This window comes from Lissotriton helveticus, chromosome 1_2 (genome assembly GCF_964261635.1).
Source record: "Lissotriton helveticus chromosome 1_2, aLisHel1.1, whole genome shotgun sequence".
NCBI lineage: Eukaryota > Metazoa > Chordata > Amphibia > Caudata > Salamandridae > Lissotriton > Lissotriton helveticus.
The window spans coordinates 404,454,284-404,461,415 of NC_136058.1; the positions used below are offsets into that span (position 1 = coordinate 404,454,284).

Below are 7,132 nucleotides of genomic sequence, written 5' to 3' on the forward strand. Positions count from 1 at the left end.
TTGCCTGGGTTTTAAAGGACAGGTCTCCCTCCAGCCAGATTCCCAGGCTCTTGATCTCGGTCTTGGGGGCCGGGTGTTCACCCAGGCAGGGAGGCTAGACATTGGGGGAAGGGAGAGCCCTTTTTGACCAAGAAGCAGGATTTCGGTCTTAGACCCGTTAAGTTTTAGTGCTGAGTTGTTCATCCAGCCCTGAATTTTGGAGAGACAGTCGTGGAGGTTAGATGGTTCTTGATTGGGATGTGATAGGGACACCACCAGCTGGGTGTCGTCAGCATAGCTGATAATTTTCACTCCAAATGGGGTGACTACCTCCTCCAGTGGGGCCATGTAGACATTAAATAATGTCGGGCTGAGTGACGAGCCCTGCGGCACACCACACTGGAGGGGGACTACTGGGGAGGAGGTATCGGTTTCCCAGATTTGGAAGGAGCGATGGTTTAGGAATGATGAAAACCAGGCTAGGGCCATGCCCTCTACCCCAATGTCTCTGAGTCGCTGGATTAGGACCCGGTGGTTGACCGTGTCAAACGCTGCGCTGAGGTCCAGGAGGATCACTGCCACTGATCCTCCTACGTCCTGAATGCATCTGGTCTCTTCAACTGCGGCCAGAAGGGCGGTGTCTGTGCCCTGACCCGGGCGAAACCCCGTCTGCGAACTCCTGAGCAAGTTATTGGTCTAAAGATACTGGGAAAGCTTTTTATTCACCATCTTTTCAGTGATTTTACTGATGCCAGGGAGGAGGGATATTGGCCTGTAATTGGCCAGGTCCTGTGGGTCTAGAGAGGGTTTTTTGAGCAGTGCCTTTACGACGGCCATCCTACAGCTGGGGGGGACTTTTCCCTGCAGTAATGAGGAGTTAATGAGGTCTGTGAGGGGGGGGGGCGATGGTGGGAGCGATTTTTTTCAGGATGCGCATGGGCACCGGGTCACTCGGCGAGCCACTTTTAATTGTGGCGAGCGTGGTCAGGACTTCTTCAGTGGTAACCGGACCGAGAGTTTCAAGCTTGGTGGAGGGGTGGGCCGGGTGAGGACTGGGAGTGTGGTCGATAGGAGGCAGAGAGGCGAGAATTTTCTGTATTTTTCCGTCGAAATAGTTAGACAGTTTGTGGCATTTCTCCTCAGAAGCTTTGCGATCAGAGGGACAATTTTGCTGAGGGTCTGGGACTTTAAGGAGTTCTTTTAAAATGACGAAAGTTTCTTTGGCTGAGCAGGAAGAGTTTTTTATTCTTTCGTCGAAGAATTGGATTTTGGAGTTGCGTATGGCGAGTTTGTAAGTTTTTATGGAGGCACGAAAAGCTTCTTTATTGGCTGTGGATTTGTTCCTTCTCCAAATACGCTCTGTCCTTTTGCACTCTTTTCGTAATACGTTGAGCTCGGCGGTGTACCAGGGGGCCGGGGTCACTCTTTTGGCTCGATTCACGGTGCTAGTTTTAGGGAGTATGCAATCCAGTGAATGAGTGAGCCAGGCGTTAAACTGCGTATCGGCAGTGGTAGGGTCTAAGGCCGGGATGGGAGGGGTTTCCGCGAGCCTAGAGGCCCATTCTTCGAGTGAGAGTTTGTGCCAGCGTCTCTCTGTGACTCTGGTGGAAGGCAGTTGGAGTGGCGGGGCCTGACGGTGCCAGTCCATACGGATCAGACAGTGGTCTGTCCACGGGAGCTGGTGGGGGGAGCGGGTCTTAAGATCAGGGATGTTGGTGAAGACGGGTTCCAGGAGGTGCCCTTTGACATGGGTCACCTCTGAGTTCGCCAAATGGAGGTCGAACGAGGAAAGATCAGTGAGGAGATCGGAGGCCGTACGGTCAGTGAGATCAAGAAAGTGGAGATTGAGGTCACCCAGGATAACAAAGTTGGAGCAGGTAGTAGCCAACAGGGTAACGGTCTCGGCGAGGGAGCTAGGAAACTTGGACGGGGGTCCTGGGGGTCGATAGATCAATAGGCCTGAGAGGGAGGTAGCAGGTGAGATCTGTATGGCGAACTGGCAACTTTCGCTGTCCTCAATATTGCCGTTGTTAGTTCTGCAGGCGAAGTGCTCTCGGTATATAATTGCCAGGCCACCTCCTCTACCGAGGGGTCTGTTTTGGGAATGGATATGGTAGCCGAAGGGAAGGGCCTTGACGATGTCGGAGTCAATGCAATTGGGTGAGCCCCGTTTCCGTGAGGAACAGAATGTCTAAGGCTAGATCCTGAATGAGAAGGTTGATCTCTAGAGAGTGTTTGGGGAGAGACCTACAATTGAGGAGGCCGAGATGTAGTCCGTGGCATACTGCTTCAGTGTGGGCCGGATTACAGATGACGCAGTTTGAGAAGGGTTTATCGCCTGTATAAGTGTAAGTACAGTTGATGTTTATTGGCGGTTTCAGTGCGAGGAGCTCACCTTGGGTGTAGATCAGTCGGCTCCCCGGGGAATTGGGCGTGGTGACTAGGCCTAGGGCCGGACGGGCCCGGACGGGCCCAGACGGGCTTGCCTTAGGCACGCCCGCTGCGCCCGTCCGCTGCGCTTCCGTTGTAAGCACATATTTTTATGGGGGATAGGGGGCGTAGCCTACTGTGAGGGGGCGTGGCCTGAGGTCAGGCGTGGTAATGGCGCCGAGTTGTAAATTCCCTATCCCGCGGCAGCGATAATGTCGGCTGCGCGGGGGTCCCAAGATGAGGATGTGCCCAGGAGACCACGAGGCAAGGTAGGAAGAGTGTGCTTTTTTAAAATCAAACAGCAGTAAAGTAAATCTTACAGACAGTTTTTAAAACGCAAAACAACAGAGCTCCCGTCTGTGCCTCAGGAGTGAAAGTGGTTATGCGAGCGAGCTCACGAACAGCCCGGTTTTAAGGTCGGGGCGTGGCCTACTGTGAGGGGGCGTGGCCTGAGGTCAGGCGTGGTAATGGCGCCGAGTTGTAAATTCCCTATTCCGCGGCAGAGATAATGTCGGCTGCGCGGGGGTCCCAAGATGAGGAAGTGCCCAGGAGACCACGAGGCAAGGTAGGAAGAGTGTGCTTTTTTAAAATCAAACAGCATTAAAGTAAATCTTACAGACAGTTTTTAAAACACAAAACAACAGAGCTCCCGGCTGTGCCTCAGGAGTGAAAGTGGTTATGCGAGCGAGCTCACGAACAGCCCGGTTTTAAGGTCGGGGGGCGAGGCCTACTGTGAGGGGGCATGGCCTGAGGTCAGGCGTGGTAATGGCGCCGAGTTGTAAATTCCTTATCCCGCGGCAGCGATAATGTCGGCTGCGCGGGGGTCCCAAGATGAGGAAGTGCCCAGGAGACCACGAGGCAAGGTAGGAAGAGTGTGCTTTTTTAAAATCAAACAGCAGTAAAATAAATCTTACAGTTTTTAAAACACAAAACAACAGAGCTCCCGGATGTGCCTCAGGAGTGAAAGTGGTTATGCGAGCGAGCTCACGAACAGCCCGGTTTTAAGGTCGGGGGCGAGGCCTACTGTGAGGGGGCGTGGCCTGAGGTCAGGCGTGGTAATGGCGCTGAGTTGTAAATTCCCTATCCCGCGGCAGCGATAATGTCCGCTGCGCGGGGGTCCCAAGATGAGGAAGTGCCCAGGAGACCACGAGGCAAGGTAGGAAGAGTGTGCTTTTTTAAAATCAAACAGCAGTAAAGTAAATCTTACAGACAGTTTTTAAAACACAAAACAACAGAGCTCCCGGCTGTGCCTCAGGAGTGAAAGCACTACCTTTTTGCCAAATTTGGGGTAATTCCGTTCAGTAGTTTTGGCTGTAGCCTTGCACAAATTTTCCTATGGGAAATTGATTTTTCTACTCTTATTTTTTCATTTTCTCAAAAACTACTGAACGGATTTACACCATTTTACAAAAGGTCGCGTTCTGAACCAAGTTCTACCTTTTTTCCAAATTTCAGGTAATTCCGTTCAGCAGTTCGGGCTGTAGCTTGTCGCAAAATTTCCTATGGAAATTAACATGGAGAAAACGCTTTTGCTTACGCTTTTCCGCCTCTCCTGCTAATTCCATTTATAGTTCGGAAGCTCAGACAAATGTCCCTCACTGATCTTAATAGCCCCCACATGTTCTCGTCAACCTTGGTACTCTCATCCTTAGAACTCTCAGTGGTTCCACATCAAAAGCTCCATATCACATCTTGTCTCCTCACTCCGAGCCATGGAGAAATCAGACATCCAATTCCTAGAGATCTCAACCTAGCGATTTGGCTCCTGAAGTCATAGAGTTTGGTTATTTACAACTACCACCAGACTGTATGAATAATTTCAAGGAAGCTAGAAAGCCTACTACTAGAGCATGTTATGCAGCAAATGGAAACGTTTTGTTGCCTATTGTAACAACAACAATATCAATCATCTTGATGCGTTTGTGCAGAACATCATTTGTTATCTGTTGCATTTACAGCAATGTGGATTCACTTACACATCCATTTGTTTACACCTGGGAGTCGTAGCTGCACACTTGCAAAATAGCCAACACCTATCTCTCTTCGGAGTACCAGTGATTAAAGTCTTCATGGAAGGATTAAAAAGGGTTATACCGCCAAGTATTCCCCCTGCTCCATAGTGGAACTTAAACATAGTTCTTCCAAGGCTAATGGGCCCGCCTTTTGAACCAATGCACAAATGTCAGTTACAATTCCTATCATGGAAAGTTGCTTTCCTCATAACGATAACCTCACTAAGGAGAGTTGATGAACTTCAGGCATTGTAAAAAAAAGGCGCTTGTACGAATACCGCTGTGGAACCCATCCTGGCTTTCCCTGTGAGGTGTCCACTCCTGGGCACCCCCAAGGTGGAGGCCAGGCATCCTTTAGCGTTGTGGGGGCCGTTGTGGAGATTAAGCAAGCTATTGCTCAGAGTTGGAGAGTGGGACTCCATGATTGGAACAGGCACCGAGGCGAGAATTATCAGGTCCGTGGAATTTTGAGCCCAAGACCCGCCGAGGCGGGGAATTGAACCCTGGTCCCGGGCTAGACCTCTGCATCAGGGTCTGCCACTCTAACCATTGAGCCACACTTCTCCACTCTGTATTAGCTATACAAGAGCCTTTCTTTCAACTTCACAAAGATTGAGTGGTTCTACGTACCAATCCTAAATTTCTCCTTAAAGTAGTTTCTGCTTAGGGGTAATTCGTGTGCGATATCAAATTAAAATAACATAACATTAGCATTTTCATTATTAATTTAACCATCGTAATTCTTGTATAGAATTTATGTGCTGCAATGATAATAGAGCAAAAGACACACACTTGATGGACGGAATGCAGAACTTATCAAAACATTCACCCCCAGTCAAGAGATCTGGGTAAATCCATCATTATTTTGCTCACCATGCCACCCCAGTTTATACCTGGCCATACGCAAATCAGTCTTGACCCTGTGCCTCATGGGAACAGTCCAGCCCGAACTGCAATGATAATAGAAGCAGATAAAAGTAATTAGCAAAATAAGCACATTGAACAGAATAAATAGTTCCACCATCTTTCTAAAACAATGTACATATGCAAGCATATAAAAACTGTATAGAGTGTTTTTCTACCATGCTTTCCCGTGTGTGTGTCTGTGTGTGTCTGTTGGTCTCTGTGTTTCTGTCTCCCATTCCCTGTAGGGAAAGTATGTAGCTCCCGGTTGTAGAAGAGTCGGTCAAGAAGGAGCACAATGCATTGAATAATTTCTTGGTATACAATTTTTATTAGTATTACAGGAAATCACAATGATTGGTTGACTCTTTTATGTTCTTCTTTCCCACAGGGTCTTCCACTTCAGTCCCTTAGGTGAGCCTCGGCCGCCGTCGTCCCTCGGACAGGAGGAAAAGACCCAGGTAAGTGTTTTTGCTTCATGGTTTAGTCAAGGGAGGATGTGAGGGATAAATATTAGCTATGCATAAATGTGAAGGGAGGGGGGTAGAGGTTGGAGCAACCAAAAGAAAGAGTAGCCGATGATTTCTGCTCTTGTCTTTGTTTCCGTCTCACTTATTTCCTTTTCCCTGGGTCCCTTTCACCCCTCAGCCTCCCCTCCCGTCCCTCTTTGACTCAGCCCCTTTCCAAAAGCCCCGTAGAAGCCCACGCACCTGGAAGAGCCACGTCCTTCCGGGGCCGTGGCGTGGTGACTCCGCGTCCTTCAGTGAGGTCTGGTCTTCTGTTTCGGCTTTCCCTCCTCCGCCAAGTTCGGGTTTTCCGCTCGCCGACAAACTGTGACCTCCCCTGGGCTCCAGTTCTCTCTCGGAAGGCTGTTGGGCCTGCTCTGTCTTTCCGGTCTTCCCCCGCTGGATTCTCTGCCTCGCGTTCCTGTGCAGAGTGCAGCTGGATCAACTACTGACCAACCTGACGCGCTCTCCACCCCGCCTTCTTCAAGCGTGTATCCTCTGATGTCCGTCCACAGCTCCGGTTTAAAGGGGCCGCCTGCCGATTCCCCTCTCTCCACTTCTTGATGACAGCAAAGCAAACAACTGGTGAATATAGGAGGGGAAAAATATCTGAAGGGATGGCATGGCACTCCTTATCCTCTATCCCATCGTCTACCAAAAGGTCTACCTGACACACCCCACCACCAGACGTTTCCTGTTCGGGGAAATGAGGGATGCGTGAAAGAAAGTCAGCAACTTGGTATGCAGAGTATAAGAGATGACAATGCTAAAACTAGTGCCCATCCTGGAATAAAAGAAGACACACCTAAAAATAGCTTATCCTAAAAACCCACCTTCCAAAAACAAGATACCAAACAACAGGAAAAACTTAGGAGCTTCAGGTGATGTCCCTAGTGTCTGATTACTGGTGTTTGTTTAGGTTTACAGGAGTCCAGAGGTTACATAGCAAACCTTGTCTATGCATGCCGTGTATTTTTCATTCATTATTGTAGTATTTATGTAATCCACTCATTGCGTGCCAGAAGGGAGATGTGGGTGGCTACAGTTGTTTATATAGCGCCAGACTAGATCTGGTCTGTGTCTCCTGCTCCACAGCTTGTACCCGTAAAAGTGCATCAATGTCTCCTTCCCTTGGAAGCAAATCCACCTGTATTCCAGTTTAAGGCATATTTATTCTCATAGAATCAGTTTCAAAATCCACTGTTCCTCAAGTAAATTCAAATTCAGTCTGCCCAATTCATTTTGGGGGTTCTCCCTTCATCAGGGGGCGCACGTGAGGAATCTATGTTGTATGTTGTGTGC

General features: G+C 49.2%; 1 long non-coding RNA gene across 1 annotated transcript in view; it reads left to right on the forward strand.

Moving 5' to 3' along the window:
• The window catches only part of LOC144807967 (uncharacterized), a 28,973-nt gene extending 23,181 nt beyond the window's left edge, over nt 1-5,792 (forward strand). Inside the window, exon 3 of the long non-coding RNA XR_013606542.1 lies at nt 5,716-5,792. This is a non-coding gene — a long non-coding RNA (uncharacterized LOC144807967). The remainder of the gene's footprint in view (nt 1-5,715) is intronic.
• Nucleotides 5,793-7,132: the final 1,340 nt, after the last annotated feature.